Source organism: Gossypium raimondii, chromosome 6 (assembly GCF_025698545.1).
Source record: "Gossypium raimondii isolate GPD5lz chromosome 6, ASM2569854v1, whole genome shotgun sequence".
NCBI lineage: Eukaryota > Viridiplantae > Streptophyta > Magnoliopsida > Malvales > Malvaceae > Gossypium > Gossypium raimondii.
Genome location: NC_068570.1, coordinates 30,876,594 through 30,902,148, shown reverse-complemented (window position 1 = coordinate 30,902,148; position 25,555 = coordinate 30,876,594). Strand labels below are relative to the sequence as shown.

General features: G+C 34.3%; 1 non-coding gene across 1 annotated transcript; it reads left to right on the top strand.

Annotated features, from left to right (window-relative positions):
• The first annotated feature begins 13,163 nt into the window (after window positions 1-13,163).
• Window positions 13,164-13,270, top strand: LOC128042063 (small nucleolar RNA R71). The gene has a single exon (XR_008197271.1). It is a non-coding gene; the product is annotated as a small nucleolar RNA R71 (small nucleolar RNA).
• The last annotated feature ends 12,285 nt before the right edge of the window (window positions 13,271-25,555 follow it).

Here is a 25,555-nt window from a genome sequence, read left to right as displayed (position 1 = left end):
ACCTCGACAACTATGGTTCCAATAATCGAGTTGAAGTCTAGTCCAAAGCTTTAGCTTTTCCTCGATTTAAGCCCGGTTTTAGTTTATCTTGATCTAAACAAATAATTACATTCAATTAATTACTTCAATTAACATCAAGCATTCAGTTCAATCCATAATTCACATTATCATAAAATTACAAATTTACCCCTCTTATTTTAACTTTTTCACAATTTGGTCTTGAAGCTCGAAACTTGTAAAACTACTATTTTTACCCTCCATACATGCTAGCTAAATTTCTTAAAGACCCATACTAGCCCAATTAAATCATCATTTCATCATGTTACCATGAAATTTTACTATTTTGATAAATATATTCCTAAACCCTAAATTCACTAAAAATCACCTAGCAAAATAAGCTTATTCAATGGTGAACCTTAATATTCTATCAACCAACTTCACAAACACAATAATTTCATTCATAGTAAGTCCCTCTACCTTCAAAAATTTTGCAAATTAATCTCGGGCTAAGTAGATTAAGTAAAACGAGCTTAAAAACATAAAAATCAATAAAAATGGGGCTCAAATACATACCATGCATGAAGAAAATGCAAAACCGAAGCTTACTTCCCTCCTTCAATGACCATTTCTGGTTTGAGATAGGAAAAATAAGAAAGATGACAACATTTTTCCTTTTTCTTTGTTTAGCATTTTAATTTGATTATCAAATTACAAAGTTAACCTTTAAGACCTATTAAAATTACATTAAAACCTACCCATAAACATCCACTATCATATAACAGGGTATAATTACCATCTAAGTTCGTTAACTTACCTTTCCATAGCCATTTAGCCATCTTAACTAATAGAATTCAACTTTTTCACATTTTTCAATTTAGTCCTTTTTACCTAATTAACCATTTAAACTTAAAAATTTCTTAACAAAAAATTTAATACTACCTTAAATTAACCATATAAACATTAAATTAATAATAAAATATTAACTCACTTGTCAGAGTCGTCGTCTCAAAACCACTATTTTTAACACCGCTAAAAACGGGATGTTATAAAATTGAATAAAAGGTGAAGGTTTAGGGTAAAAGTGTAAAATATTGATAAAGGTTAAATTACATGAACTTAAGTGTTTTAAAGTATTTTAATTGGTTAATTGAATGAAAATATTATATTTAGATCAAGAACCAAATCAGTCAATTGATAAACGCGAGAAAGGAAAATTTGTCGATTAGACGTTAAAGTCGTTTTTGCTGCAAAATCGATTTAGGTAAGTTCATCTGATTATTTTTTTATATTTCATTATTAAATATTGTTAATGGTATTTATATATTTTTGAAACTACTGAAATGAAACTGGTCTATGTGAAATATACTGAATTTTTGAAATGATTTCGATGCATCGAGTAAAAGTTTCATACATGAGATTTCTGACTGAATTTCTGCTCTGGTCCGAACTCCTGCATGTGTTGCGAACTCGGATATACATGTGACTGATATTTAACCTGGACTGGTAATTCATTTTCGTTTTAAAGATTTAGCCTAGACTGGTAACCTTACATGCATATATAGCCCTGACTAAGCTATTTTTCTGTGTTGTCATTAGTTTAGCCCGGACAGGTAACCTGACACACTTACTCTGTATTTGATTAGCGCATACGAGCATTATCTATTTTCAGACTTATTTATTGAATACTTTTACAAAGATCCATTGGAAGAATAAATTTTATTTGATAAGGAACTGTTTCTTTAAAGTAAACAAATTATGAACTCTGAGCATGCATATGTTTAAATGGTTACTTATTGGGAATTGTTGAATCATGTTGTGTTAAGTTTAAGACTTTTAAATGACCATATGAAATGGTTATATGAAATGGCTATATGAATCGATTATATGGAAATAATTATATGGAGTGCTATATGAAATGTTTATATGGATAGATATGTAAAAATGGACATTTTAAATGAACACTTGAAATGGGAATGTGAATTGTTAAATGAATAATTGTTGAATGAATGGTATATCTAATGTGTTTACTTGTATATGTTCCATTGTTGAGCTTACTAACTTGTGGGACTTATGATATGATGTGATGTGATTCCGGTCACATCATGTGATTTGACTTGAATGTCTCGAGATTGGGCCAAGCTTGTAGGGCCCAAATGTAAGATGAAAATGTTCAAGTCCATGCAATACCTTGCATATGGAAGTTTTGAAGTCGATTTATACTTTTTAACATGTTTTATTTCCACAGCTTGTTTAAATTTATGTTTGTTCAATTCTTGTCATGATAATTAATTTGTGTCCTTGTTATTTTATAATTTTAATTGTGCTTTAAAACGTGTTTTAGATTTTCGTGTCTTTAATGTGTCTTAGTTTACATTGCATTTTAATTCACAAATTTAGTTTTATCTTATGTTTTCATCATGTGAAAAGTTATGTCATTCAAGTGTTTAAGTTTCTTGCAATTGGTTATGTTTAATTATTTTCTTAGTTAAGTATGTCATGTAGTCATGTTGAAAGTCTAGTTTTAATCTAGTTTGTCATGTTGTTATAGTGTCATGTTAAATAGAGTCTTTGTGTTGATTCATGTGTGATTGTTTGAAATGATCTAACATCTATTTATATGTGTGCCAGAAGGACTGTTCGACTGGCCATTTCAAGACTCTTCTTGCATCTACATTAAAGTTGAATGCATGCACAATTATGTTCATGGAACTTCAAAATACATGCCATTACTTTTGGTTCATGTGACCGTTCGTATGGGTAGACAAGATACATGGATACATGCATTTGATGAATGGCCAAATTCAAGGAATCCTTCACATACATGGATGGTGGTAAGGAGGGGATCTTAATATGACTATTCTAGTGCATTGATGCATGGCTCACATGCATGCACGTCCAAGGGAGGTGAAGCTCCATAAATGCACATAATGAACCTCAACTATGCATGCACCAGTTTGGGGAATAAATTTGACTCTTTAGTCAACATTCATGCACATAAAAAGGCCTTAATTGCAAGATTATTGAAGCATACATTTCTTCTATACATGCATGCACGGCAAGGGGAGAAGTTCTACATTAAAACGGCAGCATTAATTATGCTCATACATGAATCTTCTCAAAGGAATGAATCTTCTCATTCATGCACTTCAAAGGGGGGACGAATTGCCTATTCACATCTAAAGACATGCATGAACATTTAATACATGCAATCACAAGGGGATGAATGTCCATGAACATCCAAAGGGGGAGGAATGTGACCCTTCATGTGTTCAATGAATCAACATTATGTATGAATGAATTTTAATTCTATGTGTGACCATCATTAATGGCTGAATGTGGCTATTAACTTTCTAAGATTCTATAAATAGTTTGAAACTTATCAATTGTAAGGTAATCATCTTTTGAATATAAAATTATTTGTGAGATTTTTCTATCTTTGTTCTTAATTAAACTTCTGAACTTATAAAACCGTAAGGTTTATGGCATTCACCTTTGTCTTATCACTCCGTTCCCCATCCCAAAATAGGCAACTTCAACTATACCGAGGTTCTAATAGCTTAAGTGTTAAACAAGTCTTAGCTTTAATATACTTAAGGTTCTGTAGCTAAGATTTCTATGGGTCAAGTTTTTCACCCTTGTTTGAACCATTCAAAACGATCCTTCCCATTCAAGCCATTTTTCGAACATTCCAAGTCTGGGAAATCGCATCTTAATGTGTATAGGATTTGAATGCATTTATGAGCCATTAATGAAATTAAGCATCAATTGTATGAATTGTGCCCTTTTGGTAAGTTCATGTTTATGATTTATACGAACTTACTAAGCATTAGTTGCTTATGATATTTTTTTTTTCTATAGATCATTGAAAAGTTTGATCGGTTGGAATCAAGTTGAAGCATATACACACTATCCATCCTTTATTTCAATAGAAGTTTTGGTCATTTTGATGTTGGTTATAAATGACAAGTACTATGAGTTTTTATATTAATTTGCAAAATGATGTTGTTTAAGTTTGGTTCTAGCCTATTTGTGTATATGTCTTTGGTTTTGGCTTGTATATGTCCAAATATAAATGTTTTGATCATTTGGTATATGCTTCTTAAGTTATGGTAGAATTGAGTGTGTATGGAATAGATGTATTGATATGCTGGCATGCGTATATGGTAAAGATTTGAGATCTTTGATGTGAATAAGATTGGTGTATGAAATGTGGTGCCCATTAGGGCATATTGGTTAGGCACCTAGGTTGAATGTTTTGGTATGTTTTAAGCTTCTTTGAATGTGTTTTGAAGGCATGTGAATGGTTGATTTTGGTTTGGATTGACACCTAAGAAATGGGTGATGATTTGTTTGTTTTAGAAGTCAATTTAGGTGCACACGGCCTGGGACATGGGTTGTTGCATGACCGTGTGCCACACACGGCCTCCTCATATAGTTGTGTGTCTTATAAATTTTTAGGTGCAGGTTTATCGACATGGCATCAGGCTATTACACGGCTTGGAGACACGGTCGTATGCCCCTAACTTCGAGTTGTTCGCAGTTTGGCCACACGACCTAGGCTCTATCACACGACCTGGCCACACAGCCGTGTGACCTCTATTTTTCAAAATTTTCAATTTTTTTCATGGTTTTCTATTTTGTTTCAAATTAGTCCCTATTTGTTTCCAAACTAATTTTAAGGTCTCGTAAACCCGATTTAAGTTCTGTTTTCGCATATATACTATGAATAATGATTTACTATTTATTTATGATGATTAAATTAAACTCTAAATTCTTATGATTTATAATTTAAATGAAATTTTGATAATTAAACTCTAAACTCTATCTTTCATGAGTTTTAGAAACCAAATTAGGTCCTTTAGGAATCCTTTACTTTGTAAATATGCATTTTACTGATCCTTATTTACTAAGGGTTTCTTAGCATTCATGTGAGGTAACAGATACGTGTTAGGTCTGAAACAATTAAATCACACAAATCTAAAAACTATGCAGATAACAGAGCCTGGTCAGGGTTGTTATGAAACATACAATTTAATTGGGTTAGGATCTAAATTGAGCATGCACATTTCAATTATGTGTCCATTAGCCGTCGTCTGGTTAGGATCGCTCAGCTAATTCAGGTGCATTTCAATCACGTTTGAACGGAATACAGACTTTATTTTAATTGAAAACATGATCGATTGAGGCACAAACATTATAAACATGAATCACATAAATATTATTTAATCAAAATAATCATCCTAGCTTAAATAAAATTTAAGCTATCATTGTTGTAAAAAAGAACATAGAACTCATAGCAAACATCTTTAAATTAAATTGAAGAAAAGAAAGATTAAACTCAATTCAGAGTGGTTGTCACCCAAGACTCTGACTAACGAGGCTTCTTCTCTTCTTTGCGTTGCTCCTTTGCTGATGGTTCTCCAAGGTGGCCGACCAAGGGCTCTTTAAGAGGCTAATTTGCTAAAATCCTTATGCAAGGATGATGATAGGCGTGAGAGCTAAGAGAGTTGAGAGAGAGGATGAGAGGGATGAGGGATGATTGAAAAAGTGAGAAATGAGCTCTTATTTATAGGTGAGGCAGGGGAGCTAGTTTGCTAAAATTAGGAGTGTCCATCCTTTGAAACCTCCTCCAAGAGTGGCCGGCCATGAATTGAGGAACTGTGGCTGATTTTTATTGATTTTTTGTCAATTTGAATGCAATAACAACTTAGGACTAAGACTCGGTCTCTAGCAAATCTTCAGGTAAATCTCTGATTTCTTTAACTCTTCAAGGGCCTTATGTAATTAAACCAAAAATTGGTTTATAATCAGCCATGTGCAGCTGAAAATTGGGTTGACTTGGTCCCCACTTTGGACAGTTTTGCAATTAGAATAAAACTCTCAGACCTGTCAAAAATAGCAGATAGTTTAGAGGACCAAATGAATTAATTGAGCCACATTAATTAATCAATTTACTTAATTAATTAAACCCAATTTTATTAATGAAATATTTAAAATGTATTATTAAAATATAAAATTATATTTTATTATTTAATTTAATCATGCATGGCCCACTTCATAGCGTAAAAATATAATATGCTTAAATTAATATAAAATAAGCCATTTTATGCATGAAAACTATATAATAAAACATAAAATCACATTTTAATAATTTCTATGTCCTAATTTCATATTTTCACATATTTCATTTATTTATCAAATAATTACTTGGTTTTAATAACAATTTTAAGTAAAAAGGTGATGAATTATATAGGAAAAATCCTATATATTTTTCCGTTTACACACCCCCAAACTTAAATCATTGCTTGTCCTAAGTAATGTTCATGCACAGCACAAGGTCTTGCTAAGGCAAATTTTGCTAAGAGTGTAAGTAGCATCAATCTTTGTCTCATAATCATGCATCAAGAAATTCATGCTCATTGATCTTCTTTATTAACAAGTAACTCATATACAAACATTTTGAAAATTTTATTCTAATTTTCAAGATATGCCAACATGAATCATAGTTTGCATGTATGTCACAGCCATAGATAATATTCTTCATTCAACACAATTTCTCATCAATCAAGCAAACAATCATAAGGCTTATTTATGATCTTCATATGTTGAACTTAATAATTCCTCTCCACTAATGTAGGTGATATAATAATCAAATCAATAGGTCTTTTATAATGTTGTAATGGGGCTTGGTTTAAAGGTAGGGTTTTTAAGAGATGGGATATTTCGGTTTCAAAAATCTTAACATTTAACTTGTCCTGGATTTCTCGAAATTCAACCTTTTTCTTCAAGTGAACCTTTGGAACACCCCCAAACTTATTTTGAACTCAAGCTCATATATTTTTCCATTTAGAAGACTAGGAGAACTTTTATTCGCTCTTTCTTTGTCTTTGTGATTTTTTTTATTTTTTTAAGCATGAGCACATACATCTTTATGAAAATTTCCTCAAATGTTGATTCCCAAGACACTTATGTTAAGATAGGTGCACAAAATTAGGATAATTTTAAAACGATGGTAACCGGCTTATAATGTAGGTTCATTTCAAAAACAGGCCTTAAAGTTCAAAATTATAGTTTCAAGGGTCTAATATCCTAAGGTGGGCTTCAAAAGGCTCAAGTCGTCCAAAGAAAAATGGTGCCTATATCATTTTAAATTTTTCTGTCCCCTATGATTTTGCCTCAAAAAAGTTACTAAGTCAATTCTAAAGATATAAACCTTCATGCATGTCTGATCTTAAGAGAAACTAAGTTTTCATGGAAAACATTACCTAAGACTAAGATCATAAAAACATTCCATTCTTCACGATAACATACAATCACTCAGATAAAATCATCATTCATACTTGCATACAAGCTATCTTATTAAAAAGAATTTCTCTAAACATTCATTTATTAAAACATACTTATGAAAGAAATGATTGAAACATACCTGAAAATTTTAAAATTTGAGCAATTTATTTGTCTTACCCCTTTTAAAAAGAAGCAATGTCCTCATTGCAAGAACAAAGTAATGAATGAAAACTGAACACCAGGTAAGGTTGTAAAGAAAGAGAGGTGAGTCATTAAGATTGCTTAAATACCAATTCTTTCCTATTAACCCAATCCTAGACATGTTCATTCTTATTGCCACATCACTTAGTCTTTTTTTTTCTAAAGAAGTATTTATTCATGCTTGCTATGTTTTATTTTGCAAAGATTAAATCCTAATTACTAAAGAAATAAATTCCTAAAGACTTAAAAAATAATTAAATAAATAAGAAGACAAGAATCCCCCCTTTTATTTTTCTGACTCATTCCCCTTGTCTTGTTTAGTTCCATCTTCGCTTGCATCATCAGTATCTTCCTTTCGGCAACGTGTGGCAACAATGGTGGTATGCGACGGTGATAACGGCTGCATGCGGTAGCAATGTCGATGCTTCAACAATTCTCTTGTGGCGGCACTAGGTAGTTTCGACCAAAGAAAAGAAAAGGGTTAGACTGTATCTTAGACTGTGACAGAAAGGGTTAAATTTTCCCTCCTTTTTGCTGACTTGGGCTTTAGACTTAGACTGTATCTTGAAAGAAAACTGATTAGTACCTGGGTCAAACTTAACCCCCTTTATTAACAATAAAATTTAAAATTAAACAAAATAAATTAAACATAAAAAACATTTTAAAACCTAATTAGAAGATTTCTTCTTAACAAATTACATTAAATTAATTCCCAGGAAAGGTTGGAGGGGTCACAGCGGTCTCGCTTAAGTTCTAATCTCCTTAGAAAGAATTAATTAAATGTACTTAATTTAAGAAAATAAATTCTAATTATTTATTTACAAGACGAGTTTATGAAAAATCGAAGGTCTATTAATTTGAACGAAGATTCAACTCGCTCAACTTCACCATCCTAGTAGTGTTTGAGACGTTGACCATTAACTTTAAACATACCTCCGTAATTGTCGTACAATTCAATAGCTCCATAAGGATAAACTCGGTGGATGGTATAAGGTCCTTTCGATCGGGATTTCAGCTTCCCAGGAAATAACTTCAACCTTGAATTAAACAACAACACCTTCTGACCTTCTTTAAACTCATGAGGTTGTATATGACTATCATGCCATCTCTTTGATCTTTCTTTACACATTTTGGCATTCTCATAGGAAAACACCTCAACTCTTCCAACTCATCAAGTTGTAACATCCTTCTCTCACCGGCTTGCTTAATATCAAATTTTAACTGCTTCAAAGCCCAGTGAGCTTTATTCTTCAATTCTAATGGCAAATGACATGCCTTTCCAAAGACTAACCGATAAGGATTCATTCCTAACGGAGTCTTGAATGTTGTTCGATAGGCCCATAATGCATCATCGAGCCTTCGAGACCAATCTTTTCTATTAGGGCGTACTACCTTTTCAAGGATACCTTTGATTTCACGGTTCACTCTTTCAACTTGTCCATTAGACTGGGGGTGATAGGCAGTAGCAATCTTGTACTTCACATCATATTTTTCAAGCAACCACTTAAGCCATTTGTTCACAAAGTGAGAACCTTCATCACTAATAATAGCTCTTGGTATCCCAAATCGTGTAAACACATACTTATGTAGGAATCACATGACTACCTTAGCATCATTTGTAGGGTATGCTTCAGCTTCAACCCCCTTGGATACATAGTCCACAGCAGCTAAGATGTCTTTGTTCCCATATGAAGAAGGAAATGGGCCTAAGAAGTCAATGCCCCATACATCGAACAATTCAATCTCCAAAATGTTTGTCAAGGGCATCTCATTCCTCCTTGATATATTTCTGGTTCTTTGGCACTTATCACAGTTCTTCACATAATCGTAAGCATCTTTAAATATTGTAGGCCAAAAGAAACCTACTTGCAAAATCTTTGTTGCAGTACGTGAACCACTAAAGTGTCCCCCACTTGGAGATGAATGACAATGATATAAAATCTCAGCAATCTCACTTTCAGCTACACACTTTCGGATTATATTATCTGCACACTGTTTAAACAAAAATGGATCCTCCCAAAAATAATACCGACTATCATGAATGAATTTCTTCCTTTGTTGGTATGTCATTTCTCAAGGAATTATTCCACATGCAAGATAATTGGCAAAATCAACAAACCAGGGTATTTCATGAATTTGAAATAAGGGTATTTCATGAATTTGACTTACCTCAAATAAGTGCTCATCTAGGAAATTTTTGTTGATAGGTACCGGACTGGGTTACCTTATCTTGCTCCAACCTCAATAGATGATCAGCTACTTGATTTTCGACACCTTTTCTGTCTTGGATCTCAAGGTCAATTTCTTGGAGTAAAAGTATCCAACGAATTAGCATTAGTTTTGCATCTTTCTTCGTGAGCAAGTATTTAATGGCCACATGGTCAGTAAATATTGTAACTTTGGTACCTATAAGATATGAACGAAATTTGTCAAAAGAAAAAACTATAGCAAATGGTTTCTTCTCAGTTACCGTATAATTGAGTTGGGCTCCCGTAAAGGTTTTACTTGCATAGTAAATGGGGTGGAATACTTTATTTCTTCTTTGACCCATCACAACTCCAACAACATAATCACTTACATCGTACATCAACTCAAAAGGTGAGTTCCAATCAGGTGTAACAATTATTGGGGTTGTAATTAATCGATTCTTTAGATCTTCAAAAGCTTCCAAACATGCTTTGTTGAAATTGAACATTGTATCTTTCTCTAACAACAAACACAGCAGCTTAGAAATTTTTGAGAAATCCTTGATAAAACTTCGGTAAAAATCGGCATGGCCTAAGAAACTTCTGACTCCTTTCACATTAATTGGGGCTGGTAATCTTTCAATTACGTCCACCTTTGCTTTGTAAACTTCAATTCCTTTATTTGAGATCTTGTGACCTAAGACAATTCCTTTATTGACCATAAAATGGCATTTTTCCCAATTAAGGACAAGATTTGTCTCTTCACATCTCTTCAATACCTTAGCCAAATTACTCAAACAGATATAATAAGTGTTACCAAAAACAGAAAACTCATCCATGAAAACCTCGACGAAATTTTCGATCATATCAGTAAATATTGCTATCATGCATCGTTGAAAAGTTGCAGGTACATTGCATAAACCAAAAGGCATTCGCCTAAAAGCAAACATACCATACGAACAAGTAAAGGTTGTTTTATGTTGGTCCTCTGGGGCTACAACTATTTGGTTATATCCCGAATAGCCATCTAAAAATTAATAGAATTCATTATCTGCCAGTCAATTTAACATCTGATCCATAAAAGGCAACGAAAAATGATCCTTTCGAGTGGCTTTGTTCAGCTTTCTGTAATCAATACAGATTCTCCAACCGATAATAGTTCTTGTTGGAATTAACTCGTTACGCACATTTTTAACAATCGTGATTCCACCTTTCTTCGGCACATACTGCACCAGACTTACCCACAAACTATTTGAAATAGGATAGATGATTCCTGCATCTAACCATTTAATCACTTCCTTTCTCACAACTTCTTTCATAATAGGATTGAGCCTCCTTTGCCCATCAATTCGAGCTCTTTCACCTTCTTCTAAAATGATTTTATGCATGCAAAATGAAGGGCTTATACATCGAATATTAGCTATGCTCCAACCAATTACTTTCTTAAATTTCTTTAACACAACAATTAATCGCTCCTCTTGATCTTTTGTTAGTTCCACTGAAATAATCACAAGCAAAGTAGAACAATCACCTAAATACACGTATTTCAAATGGGAAGGAAGTACCTTTAGTTCGAGTTTAGGTGGTTCTTCGATTGACAACTTCGGTTGCACAAATTCTCTGACTTCCAACTCTAACGGTTCAAACCGTGTGGATTGAATATAATTTCTTAGATTGGCTTTCATCAAAGCCATGTTTTCTTCACCTTCTTCATCCTCCAAAGGGTCAAGATCTAAAGCTTTCTCCAATGGATCTTCTTCAGAATTGCTTTCCAAAGAAACCAAGGTTTCTATCTTTTCCATAACTGAACACTCCTCTACCAGATCGGGAAATTTCAGTGCTTTAAGAATGTTAAAGGTTACCTGATCATCTTGAACTCGCATGGTGAGTTCACCTTTCTACACATCAATTAACGTTCTTCCCGTGGCTAGGAAAGGTCTTCCAAGGATAATGGGTACTTCCTTATCTGCTTCAAAATCTAAAATAATGAAATCAGTAGAAAAATTAAATTTATCATTTCTTACCAAAATAGCCTCGATCTTTCCTTCGGGATATGCTAAAGATCGATCCGCTAGCTGAAGCGTCACAGTTGTAGGTCTTACTTCACCTATCCCTAACATCTTGAAAATAGACTTAGGCATTAAGTTGATACTTGCTCCTAAGTCACACAAAGCTTTACCACAGTAAGATTCACCAATGTTGCAGGGTATAGTAAAGCTTCCTGGGTCTTTCAATTTCGGTGGCAATTTGTTCTGCAGGAACGCACTGCACTCCTTTGTCAAAGCAACAGTCTCATACTCACTCAGTCATTTTTTCTTGGACAGTTTATCTTTCATAAACTTCACATAATTTGACATTTTTTCTAAAGCCTCCACCTACGGAATATTGATGTATAACTGCTTCAGAACATCCAAAAACTTCTTGAATTGCAGCTCCTCTATCTGCTTGTGTTGCTGCAATCTTTGCGGATATGGAGGTGATGGAACTTTCGGTTGAACCAGACAACTTTTCTGAGTAGGTAAATCTGTATCCAAAGAAGATCTTAATATATCTGAATTCACTAGGTTAGGGTTTACCTTGTCAGACTTTGCAGATCCTGATTCCTTTGGTGTAGGAACTTCAATAGCTGGTTGACTTTCCTCCTTTTCAACATGCTCATCATCAACATCAATCAATCGGGGTTCTAGAGTCTTTCCACTTAGCAATGCCACTACCTTGATATGTTATTTACCCAAATTTCTTGGATTCTCAGTATTGCTCGGTAAGGTTCCTTGTGGTCTATTACGAAGCTCTGTAGCTAATTGACTAATTTGGTTTTCCAAATTTTTCAGTGTTGTTGCTTGGCTTTGGATCAAAACGTCATTCTTTTCCATGTACGCTTTCAACAAGTTCTCCAAACTATTTGATGCCTCAGCTGGAGGTGGTTTTGGAGCTTCCTAACTAAACCCTTAAGATTGGTTGGGTCTCTGCTGTAATAAGTTGTTGTTCGATCCATTTCCTTTGTTGCTCCAAGAAAAGTTAGGATGATTACGCCATGAAAGATTGTAGAAGTTGGACTGAGGTCCTTGTCCACTCCTAATTTGATATTGATTCCCCACATAGTACATTGACTCAGGATTTGATGGAAAATTCTCAAAAGAATGACCTTCCCCACAGTACACACAGGAAACTACTTCAAACGAACTTGGTGGTTGAGCTACAAAAGTATTAGTACTATTAGCGGTTAACTGTTTTAACATAGAGGAAATAGACGATACTTGAGCCAATAACGAAGTGAGAGAGTCAACTTTATGAACTCCGGCTACACGTCTTCTTGAATTTTTTCGATTTGTTGGCCATTAATAGTTATTACTCGCGATCCTCTCAATGATCTCATAAGCCTCATTATAAGACTTAGACAAAATTGCATCATTCGCGGAAGCATCTACCATCAATCTTGTATGTACATTGAGACCATTATAGAATGTCTCCAACTGGATACAATGAGGAATCCCATGATGAGGAAACTTACAAAGTAACTCATTGAATCCCTCCCAAGCCTCATACGAAGACTCGTCATCTAGTTGCCAGAAATTTATGATCTCGTTCCTCAACTTAGCATTTTTGCTAGGTGGGAAATACCAAAAATCTCTCTACTAATTCTTGCCATGTAGTTATGGAACTTGGTGGCAATGAATTGAGTCATGCTCGTGCTCGATCTCGCAACGAGTACGGAAACAACATCAACCTCAGTGCGTCTTCAATCACAACGGTTATCTTGAATGAATCACTCACCTCCATAAACAATCGAACGTGGAGATGTGGATCTTCCGTGGGCATACCACTAAATTGGCCCTCCTTTTCCAACATTTGAAATACCCCTGGTTTCAATTCAAACTGGGTTGCCTCAATATTTGGCCTTCTAATTCATGGGTTTAACTCGCTAAAAAGTGGCATAGCATATTGTCTGGTGTATCGATCTCTATCATCGGGAATAAGGATGGGATTTCATACATAATCAGCTTCATTACCTTGGTCTTGATTCTGATTTCCAAGGTCCATCTCGACTTGTCTTTGAGCTATTCGTTCTCGTCTTCTTTGTCTGAAAGTTCGCTCAATTTTAGGGTCTACAGGGAGTAAATCGATAATTCAATCTATGCTCATAAACACCTGAACAGAAAATCACAAAAATTAAAAGGAATAAGTTAGTAATGTTAGAAATAAATCAAATTGAAAATAAATAATTTCACGAAAAAAATGACTATGCCAATAGTTGACAATCCCTGGCAACGACGCCAAAAACTTGTAACACTGGGTTTGTGCAAGTGTGCACAGTCGTTATCAAGTAATAAGTAAGTATCGAGTTATCATCTCCACAGGGATTGTATTTGTGCTAAGTCGCTTAATTAGTAAACTTATATTAACAATTTGAAAAAATTAAAACAAAATATAGTTGAGAAATGGTATAAACTAAATGTAATGATCCCTAATGTAAATTACCCTAATATGCAGACTATATGAATGAAATAGATTTTCGTAAAATTAAACACAATTTGCAACAATTATAACATAAATAAACTAGGACAATTAACTTAATTAAACATAATTTATTATCATCATGCTTAATAATATTTGGAAAAACATTTCATGGCAACTCGATCTTTTCAGAATCCTTTACTTAGTAAATACGCATTTTACTGATCCTTATTTACTAAGGGTTTCTTAAGATTCGTGTGAGGTAACAGGGACGTGTTAGGTTTGAAACAATTTAATCACACAAATCAAAAATTATGCAGATAACAGAGCATGGTTAGGGTTGTTATGCAACCTACAATTTCATCGGGTTAGGATCTAAATTGAGCATGTACATTTCAATTATGCGTCCATTAGCTGTTGTCTGGTTAGGATTGCTCAACTAATTTAGGTGCATTTCAATCACGTGTGAACGAAATAAAAACTTGATTTTAATTGAAAACATGATCGATTGAGGTGCAAACATTATAAACATGAATCACATAAAGATTAGTTAATCAAAATAATCATCCTATCTTAAATAAAATTTAACTTATCATTGTTGTAAACAAGAACATAGAACTCATAGCAAACAACATTAAATTAAAGAAAAGAAAGATTAAACCTAATTCAAAGTGGCTGTCACCCAAGACTCTGACTAACGAGGCTCTTCGCTTGTTTGCGTTGCTCCTTTGCTGATGGTTCTCCTCATGCAAGAATGATTATAGGCGTGAGAGCTAAGAGTGTTGAGAGAGAGGATGAGCGATGAAAGGGATGAGGGATGAGGGATGATTGAAAAATTGAGAAATGAGGTCTTATTTATAGGTGAGGCAAGGGAGCTAGTTTGCTAAAATTAGGAGTGTCCATCCTTTGAGACCTCCTCCAAGAGTGGTCAGCCATGAATTGAGGAAATGTGGCTGATTTTTCCTTGATTTTTGGTCAATTTGAATGCAATAATAACTCAGGACTAAGACTCGGTCTCTAGCAAATCTTCAGGTAAATCTCTGATTTCTTTAACTCTTCAAGGGCCTTATGTAATTAAACCAAAAATTGGTTTATAATCAGCCACGTGCAGCCAAAAATTGGGTTGACTTGGTCCCCACTTTGGACGGTTTTGTAATTAGAAGAAAACTGTCAGACCTATCAAAAGTGGCAGATAGTTTAGAGGACCAAATGAATTAATTTAACCACTTTAATTAATCAATTTACTAAATTAATTAAACCTAATTTTATTAATGAAATGTTTAAAATGAATTATTAAAATATAACATTATATTTTTTTATTTAATTTAATCATGCATGGCCCACTTCATAGCGTAAAAATATAATAAGCTTAAATTAATATAAAATAAGCCATTTTATGCATGAAAACTATATAATAAAACATAAAATCACATTTTAATAATTTCTATGTCCTAATTTCATATTTTCACATGTGTCATTAATTTATGAAATAATCACTTGGTTTTAACAACAATTTTAAGTAAAAAGGTGATGAATTATATAGGAAAATCCTATATATTTTTCTGTTTACATATTCTTGTATTACTTGAGATAACCAATGTGATTTGAATGTGTTCTTTTCTAGTTACGAATGTAGCATTCTGTAATTCGGGTCTAACTACCGGTTCGAGCTATGGGTGTTATAATAGTTTTAGAATCACATGACAATTTACAACAAAAATTTAGATGATTCTAACCCTAAGTACATGGTACTATATACCCCGCATGTAAGTTGCATACTCTTCACTCCTTGATTGATGATGACATGAGCATGAGGAGAGCTACTTCAAAATCTACCTTCAAAATGATTTTTACCTACACGTTTCAAAACAACTCGTTAAGCTTATGGAAGCTTAGTAAGTACTAAAGAATTCAAACTTTTCCATTAGGTATAATTAACTAATTTAACAAATAAATAAATAAATACCATAACATGGTCATCATGTGTGTGCTCGATTGATCAAATCTAAATGATCAAGAGGGGGTGAATTGGCTTTTAAAAAATTTAGATAAGAGAGAAAGAAAAGATAGAACAAAGAACGCAACAATTTAGAGTTGTTCGACCCCGATTGTCTACTCTACTACCTTAGCTTTCCACAACTAAGGATTTTCCCAAATTTACTAATTTGTACAATCTTTGAGGACAAGGTTTAACCTTACAAATCCCTTAAGATTTCTACCCAAATCTTAAGACATAAACCCTCTCAAAATATTACAAAAAAGCACACAAATAAATAATCGTAACAAGATCAGAATGCTTGCCAATTAAGCACAAACAGACAAGAGTACACTTGAGTAAAATAAAAACAATGAGAGCTCACCAGTGTGTATAAGAGAATTAGGGATGTATCGAGTACAAAGGTTATTTGATTAACAATTTTTGTTTGAATAAGCTTTCTTGTTGTGGTAGGATCTTTAGAAGCTAATATTTATACCCTCTAATTGATTTCCAACCATTGAGATTGTTATGGTAGTTAACTGATTCGTTAGGGATGTGAAAATCAAAACATTTAATGCACCTACAACAGTAAGTATCGATACCAAGTAAAAAGGTATTGATATTTTTGGCAATAATTGCTAAATTCAGTGACAGTTGGAGTTTCAATATCGATACCATAACAATTTTATGGATACCTTATAAAAAGGTATCAATACCGGATTGATACTTAGTTGATTTTGTGAAAATAGAATGCCAATTTGGCATCGTTTATTTGAAGGGTATTGATATTTCAAAAATATCAATACTTGTCCAAAAAACTATCGATACTTTTTGGCCTGAAGCAATTCTGACTTGTTTGAAAAGTAATTTGATTTGTTAAAATTTTTTTAACGGTAGATTGTCTTGTGTTTACTATCTCAACGGGCCATCTTTATTCTATGTTTATTGTCCCACTGGACTATCTCTATTTTGTGTTTATTGTTCCGGTGGACTATCTCTATTTCATGTTTACTGTCTTGACAAACTATCTCTGTTCTATGTTTACTACCCTAACGGGCTTACCCTGCGGATGCCATGGAGTCTTTCATCCATGGTCTTACACCTATCTGCCATCCTGGCATACTATCAGTTGATTCCATAGAATCTTTCATCCATGGTCTTACCCATTATACCTGGCTGCCATAGCATCTTTCATCTATGGTCTTACACCGCATACCTTATACCTTATACCTTGTAGCCATAGCGTCCTTCATCCATGGTCTTATGTCATATACCTTTACCATGTACCATGCTGTCATGGTGTCTTTCACCTATGGTTTTACGCTATGTACCACATACCAAATTGCCATAGTGTCTTTGATATATGGTCTTATGTCGCATATTGTTGTCACGGTGTCACCTTAGAGGACCAATCAATACCGCCATCGCGGTAAATACCATTCCATTATTTCATTTCTCAAATCCTCCATGTATTACCCCCTTTACACCACCTAACCTTGATTTTTGAACACCGCAGTGTTCCCTTCGCAAGGCCCGAGGCTTCGCCGGGAGGTATCTAATAGGTTCTCTCCCCACATCCCTTTCTAACTTCGTCTAACCCTTTGAGGTTACCCACAATCATGCAATGCATGTACATATCATGATATTTCATGCTTATGCAACATGGCATACTTAAACAGCGTAGACCATAATAGGTTTGGAGTTTGGAACTCACCTAAAACTTCATCGTTTCCATAGCTTATCCTTCTCTTCGAATGCAAGATCTTCTATTCTCCTGGAACCAGCTTACTGCCCAAAAACCAAGTGGTTAAGCTTGCATTTCATCTTTAAAGCTTAAAATTAAGTAAGCATGAAGAACCCTTAAAATAGTTCGAAAGGTCTGTGACCTTATTTCCCAGTCTCACGTATATAGAAGGGTTAAGAACTTTACCTGCTTGTTGGTTTCCCTACTTTTTTAGCTCCATCCTCATGAAGTCTGCTCCATGCAAAACCTTCAATGGCTACTCCTCCTTTGAACTATCGAAGAAGATAAAGAATGGGAGAAATTGGGGACAAGGTCGAGAACAAAATCATTATAAGAACTATCCATTGCTAATTATTTTTCTCCCACTAAGGAATCAACTGATTCCATTCTAACTAAACCAAATTTGGGTCTCAATCATGTCCAGGTGTTAATTATTCTTAATTTGGTGTTAATTAGAAACCAGGTGTTAAACACGGGCTAGATGACAAACTAGGTTCATGAGAGATTTGACCCAAAAAATTATTTAACCCGAGATTAGCACCAAGTCCATTTAGAGATAGTGAAGAATCACCAATAAAACAGGCTTGTTAATCTATAAGCCCATTTTTCTAAAATGAACCCAAAGACCCATTGTCTGTTACTGTTAGTGTATGCCCAAAGATCAATCATGAAATGGTTGTAATAACATACTTGATTTATCATGTTTATTAATACAAGGCATTACCATTAGTATTTCAGTTTCTTTTCTGTGTGTATAAATAATCTATTTTATAATAATGTCCTGAGAATAATATCATTATTCTTAAAAAGGGTCCTTAGTCAAGTATTATTGTTGGCTAGGACAACAATAATCCGTTAAAACTAACATATAGTTGATTGATGATAAAGAGTTGTCATTGATATGGAGTGTCAAAATCAATGCATGAATATGTATGTTAGAGAACAACATATTGGACCTGACTGTTATGAGTATGTTTCTTGGATTATTATGTAATTGTCACAACATTACTCATAGTGATTAATATGTATATGATCCTCAGACTTGAGATCATCATTATCCCAGCATTGTGAGTTGTATATTTTGATAAAGTCAAACGTACACCGTAACTGGTTGTTCTATAAAAGCTGATGTTGGATATACCACGATCTATGTAGAGGGATATGGTTGATCAATATAGTATAAGTCCCTCCAACATAATGGGAGTAATATCTTAGGCCACTTGATTGAGTGAGACTAGAAGTGCATGGCCATGCTCAAATAAGTTGATATGAGATGTTGTACTTATTTGTATATCATAGTCTATTCAAGATATCAAGGAACATGGGATGGACTATGCAAGTGTGACTATTCCATGACTTGTGTCCAACCCAGAGATAAAGGACATAAGGATTAATGCATGAAAGGTTAATCGTAAAAAAGTTATGTCGAACCATGATTTCTTGTAACTTAGGTAGCAATGATGCATTGCTACATGCCACTCATTGTTTGTAACATTAGAATTGTTCTAGTATTACTGCTAACATTACAAGAACCTACAGGGTCACACCCTATGGTTGAAATGAATGGAATAAAGCATAGTTGGTATTGAGTTTGGTTGTCACATGAATTAAATTAATTGTAGAATTAATTTAATTGGGTAATCAAATATCGAACATATTATATGTACAAGGTTGTTGTACACATAATGAGAACATATTATATGATTTTAGTTCATATATAAATTCAAATAAATATAGTTTATCGAAATCATTATTATAATTAATGTAATTATAATTTTTGATTTAAAAATTTGTTATATTTATTTTATTTATTTAATGAATTATGATTCATTATATATACCAATTATAAGAGGGATATATGTGATAGTTTTTTTCTAAAAACAAAAACCCTAAAAATATAAAATCATGTTTTTCCTTTGCTTGAAAAGTCTAGCAGCCGTCAAGCAAAGTCTTCTTCAAAAATAGTTTTGGGGATTTCTTCCGTTCATTATCAACTGGGTGGATTGCGTAGAGGCCGGAGTCACTAAAGGTTGTGGCCTGGTTTGATAGTAGAACAAAATACTCATTGTCGAGGCGTCGCTGTCTATTCAGTTTAAAGATTCGGTAATTTTGAAACCTTATTTCACTCTGATTTGTTCCACACATGGATCCATGGTTTGGATCACCGAATGTATTAATTTTTGTTGCGCCGTGGGGGTGCCGGTGTTCTAACAGTTACAACCGTATTCATAGTAGGCCCATGATGGCCTTTATATGCACCATTAGCAATCTAGCCTCCTCGACTAAAAGAACCAACTTGCAGACCCAATCCACTAACCCCAATACCATCAACATTTTTATCGACCAAAGTAGGCCCATTCTCTCCTAACAGGTTGTCCTAAATTACTAACCCTTTTCCCTTTTAACTTAGCATATTTTTAGGGTTTAAATATTAGATTTCCCCTTCAATATTCACCCTTGAATCAAGCAGAATATTAAACTGAGATCCCATATGGGACACACCTTCCTTATTATCCTTACTATTCCACCTTGATCACCTACCAGCCAACATCCAAGGCTCATACTCTCAACCCCTTTATTTGAGCCAACCTGTACACATGGTCATGCCTCCGCAGGAGAGTCAACTCCATCAACTTGCCGCTTGTCTTGATCCGCCACGACAGTACATGATTCTTTCATATAGCCATAATGGCCACAAGTAAAACACATATTCCGGGGAGATTCATACTCCACCCTCTATACCAGACCATCCACCTTGTCTCTAGACACTAGAGGCTTATTGAGATCAGGAAGCACCACCATACTAGGAAATTTGCCCCATTGAGCATTTTATATGTTATTGTAGAGTTTGATAACCTGACGCACCATTTCCCTAATTATCTTGATAACACTCCTCCTATAAATAAACCCAAAGATACTTGGGAGACGAATCCAAGCAATCACATTAGAAAGGAATGATTGAAACGTCTAAAAATAATCCTTCCATAGTTGAAGAGTTAAATAATGTCCATCTACAATCCATGACCCCTTAGTTAGAGCATGAATGTAATTAACCTTCGTCCATAATTTGACTAAAAACTAGTCATTCTCCAAATCCATAATGGAAATGGGAATTGATGGTTTCCATAGACTATAGAATCTATTAGATAACACATAATATCCAAATTTTCTCCCTAAGAGTTTAACAACGATTGCCCAAGACATACTCTCATACAAGATTTGATGAAAACAAATCGGAGAAACGAATTGATGGCATGTCATCTTTCATTCCCACGGTCACATCCCCTTCAAGAAACTATAGATCATTTTCCTCCTTTTCATGCATATCCAAGCCCCCCATCTTTTTTGACCCAACCAGCATGTCCCTAAACAAAACACACCTTGCTGGTAGAATATCTTCACAATCCAGCCCCATCATTAGATCCCCATCATTCGAACTCTCCCTACTAAAATGAATCTTCTTAGTTACCTTACCTTCCATCATGGTCGATTGACCGTGGCAAGGAGAATCCATAATTTTCATTGATTAAGTTCTTCGTACTTTAATACTGAATGAAGCACATGTTTTAAGCTGCCTTACACCGCTTAAACAATTTCAATATTTTTTTTTGAAAACATGAATTTGTTGAAATTAGATTTCAATTTTATTTTTGTAATATAAAATATAATATCTAAGGATGCAATGCAGGCATAAATATTTTAAAATTATCACTTAACCAATATTTAATCAATCGCTGAACTTAAAATAATAAATACATATTATATTTAAACTAGTTTTTAAGCAATGCATGAATTTTTTATAATTTTAATTTGTTTATAATAATTTTATTTTAATTTTAAAATCTTTAGTTGAGATGGTAAAATTGAGAGAGTGAATTTTAAGTTCAAATCCACACATGTATGTATTTTTTTAGATTTATATAAAATTATAAAAAATATTTACACAAAAGTATTTATCCCTTTGTAAAATGAAAACTTTTACTAAATTTATAAGCGATTTAATACACTATTGATGTGCACCAACTCACAAAAATATTTATCCCTTGTAAAAGGAAAGGGTTTCAGTAAATTTATAAGTAATTTAAAACCTAGAAAATATTTTTATTCTTTTCCTTTTAGAAATGTATATTTTGATTTAATTCTGCTGCTCTAGCACGCCTCTTTCTACTTCTCTAGCATGCTTAGGGTTTTTTCTTTTATCTTTTCAATTGTGTTTTTCTTCTTCGAGACAATGATGATTCTTGCCACGAAATACGATAGATATAATTGAAGGTAGGCTATCTATTATGGAAAATGAGATGGCAGACCTGTCTTTGGAAGATGGGGAGGAGGAAGATGGGTAAAGTCTAGATCGTGCTCGGTGGTGACTGATTTTAGTTTAGTTGGATGTTTTTTAGCGATGAGTGTAGTTCATCTTCCAACAATGAAGAGTACCATGGCAAATTTTTGGCATCCAGCTAGAGGGGTTCAGATCTTGGGTCCAGGGGACAAAAGATTTTTATTCAAGTTTTTCATAAGATAGATCTAGAGTGGGTTATTAATGGTGCACCTTGGACTTTTAATATCTAGCTTCTGGTGTTTGATCTATTGGAGAAGGGGGAAAATTCGGCGAAGGTTACTTTAATATTCGTTAATTTTTAGGTACAAGTTCACGGGTTACCTATGGGCTTGTTCTTGAAAACTATCACGCGACAATAGGGAGATTTTATAGGCAAGTTCTAGGAATATGATTTGAAAAGTCTAAGTCGGGGAGTGAGAACCTTTCTTAGAATCAGGGTTCAGTTGGATATAAGGAGACCTCTGAAAAGAAAAAAGAAGATTGTGTTTTCGACTAGAAACTTTACTTATGTTAGTTTCGAATAAGAGAAGTTAACACTGTTCTATTTCTAATGTGGGCACTTGGGACAGAACGACTCTTTCTATCAAATTAGAATGTTAAGAGAGGAGTCTATAGAGTTGGGTTGGGATCTGTCAATTCGAGCGCAATCGAGAAGAGCTACCACAATGAGTAGTGATAAAAGGGGCTTGGTTGGGCAACAGGATTTGGGAAATAGACCTGGGGCAGCTGACCGAAGGGGGTCGACATTAAAATAGACCCTATGTTAGGTATCAATTTGGAAGGGCATGGTAGTAACGTATTAGAGGTTAATGGACAGGAGGAGAAGTTACGGGGGCAATTAGCTATAAAACACGATGGGGAGGAGACACCAATCAAAGGTAGAGATTGTAAGAAAAGGCCTCAAAAAGAGATAAGGGGTTATGCCATTTCTAGGATAGAAAATTTAATAGTGGTAAGGGAGGAGAGACCGGTAGGGAGAACCCATTTCATATCGACAATTGTCAAGAGGCAAGTCGACCGGTTGCAATGAAAATCTTAAGCTGGAATGTCCGTGGTTTGGGGCAACTACGGACTATTAGACATCTCAAGAACAAATTGAGACAAGTTCAACCCCAACTTTTATTTTTTGATTGAAACAAAAGTCAGTGTGAGACATATGGAGCAGATAAGAAGGAAATGTGGTTTTATACATGGTATAGATGTGGATGTTATAGGGTTGAGGGAGGTTATCTTTAAGGTGGGTGGAGGGTTTGACTATTTCTTGAAGAAGTTTTCCAAGATCTCATATTAATGTGGAAGAGGAGAAGGGAGATGGAAGGGTAGTTTGGAGGTTCACGGGTTTCTATGGCTCCCCAATGGAACAAGCAAGGAAGGACTCATGGGATTTACTAAGACAATTGAAATGAGAGAGTAATCTATCGTGGTTGGTTTTTGGAGATTTTAATGAGGTTTGTTATTCTTTTGAAAAAAAAAGGGAGGACGCCTTCAGAAGGAGCGACAAATGATTATTTTAGGGGAGGTGTTGGAAAAATGTAAACTAAGTGACTTAAGTTTCTCTGGTTAATGGTTCACATGGGAAAGAGGACGATTGCCAGAAAACAGCATAAGCGAGCGATTGGCTAGGGGGTAGCTGACCCAAGTTGGTGGGATGCTTTTTTTATATTTTTCGATAAACCACTTTCAGTATAGTTTTTCAGATTATTACACTGTGGTTGTTTATACAGAGAGTGATAGGAGGGTTTGGCCTGTGATAAGTGGTTTATGTTTTTACTTATTTGTCGGTGGGGTTTTGGAGGAGGGGTTCAAAGATCATCTAGAGAGGTGGTGGGAAAAAATAATAACAAGTTTTCGGCAAAGCTTTGGGAGTTAGAGGCATAATTGAGCAGTTAAGCTAAAAAAGATGCAAGTAAATGGGTATCGTAGGAGAACGGGTTTGAGCGCTAGGCTTAATGAGCTAAATGTTGAAGATCTAGTGATGAGGTACTGGCTGAGATTACAAATGTGAAGTTAGCCTTGAACATGGAAGCTGATATAGAGTAATTATTTTGGGAGCAAAGGGCTATGGCTAATTGGATTTGGTTGGGTCACTGAAACACATCATTTTTGACAATTTTACCTCTAGCCGGAAGAAAAGGAACATGGTCAATGGACTGGAAGATGGGAGTAACAGTTGGGTAAGTGAGCATGATTAGATGGTTAATTTGGTAGCAAAAAATTTTAAAGATCTATTTTCTTCAAAGCCAGTAAGAGATTGTGATCTATTGCTTTTGGGAATTCTAGCGTGAGTTTCGAGAATTCAAAATGAGGAGTTGATGGCTAAGTTTAAGAATGAGGAGGTGGTAGAGGTGATTAGAGCCATAGCTCCTTTGAAGGCATCAGGAAAAGATGGCTTTCCTACGTTCTTTTATCAGAACTTGTCATGTGGTAGGGGACGAGGTTGAGAAATTTTATTTGGAAGTGTTGAATGGTCAACATGATGTTAAGGGTATTAATAGCACGAACATTGTACTTATCCTAAAGGTTGTATCGCCAAAGAATATGGATCAATTTAGGCCCATTAACCTATGTAATGTTATTTATTAGGTGATTTCGAAGGTGATTATTCATAGATTTCGTAAGGTCCTTAATGATTGCATAGATGAAACTCAACGGGTGTTTCTGTCTAGAAGACAAACTACTGATAACATATTTCTGGCTTATGAGATTCTACACCCTTTTAAGAAGAAGAAATTGGCTTTTTTGCTCTGAATCTAGATGTGAGCAAAGCTTATGGCAAGGTTGGACAAAACTTTTTGGAAAGAGTGATGGGTGTCTCTAGGGTTCTGCAAAACATGGATCCCACTTGTTGTAACAACCCTTTTTCGGTGAAATTAAAATAGTGGTTTCGGGGCCACAAATCTGAAGCCAGAAGAAAATTTATTTTAATATTATTTTATTTTCTACAATATGATAGGAAAATCGTATGAAAATTTTGTTAAGAAAATTTTACTAATTACATGTTTAATTTGATGAAAAGGACCAAATTGCATAAAGTGCAAAAGTTAAATTCTAGTAGCTAAAGGTACCAAATAGCTATGGAATTCAAAATTTGAAGTCCTTATATGGCAAATAGTCCATTTAGAGGAGTTAGTACATAAGGATGATTATTCATCATTGGAAAATTTAATAAAGTAAAGGGTTAAATTGGAAAGATGATAAAATAAAAGATGCTAAATGAATTAAATAATAAAATATCGTCATTTTCATCATCTTTCCTAAAAATAAAACATGGAAACCCTAGCTATGGGAACTTGAAGTTACCAGGCTTATTTTGCTTAATTAGGTGAGTATTTGTGTCCGCTTTTCAATAATTTTTCTGTTCCCGA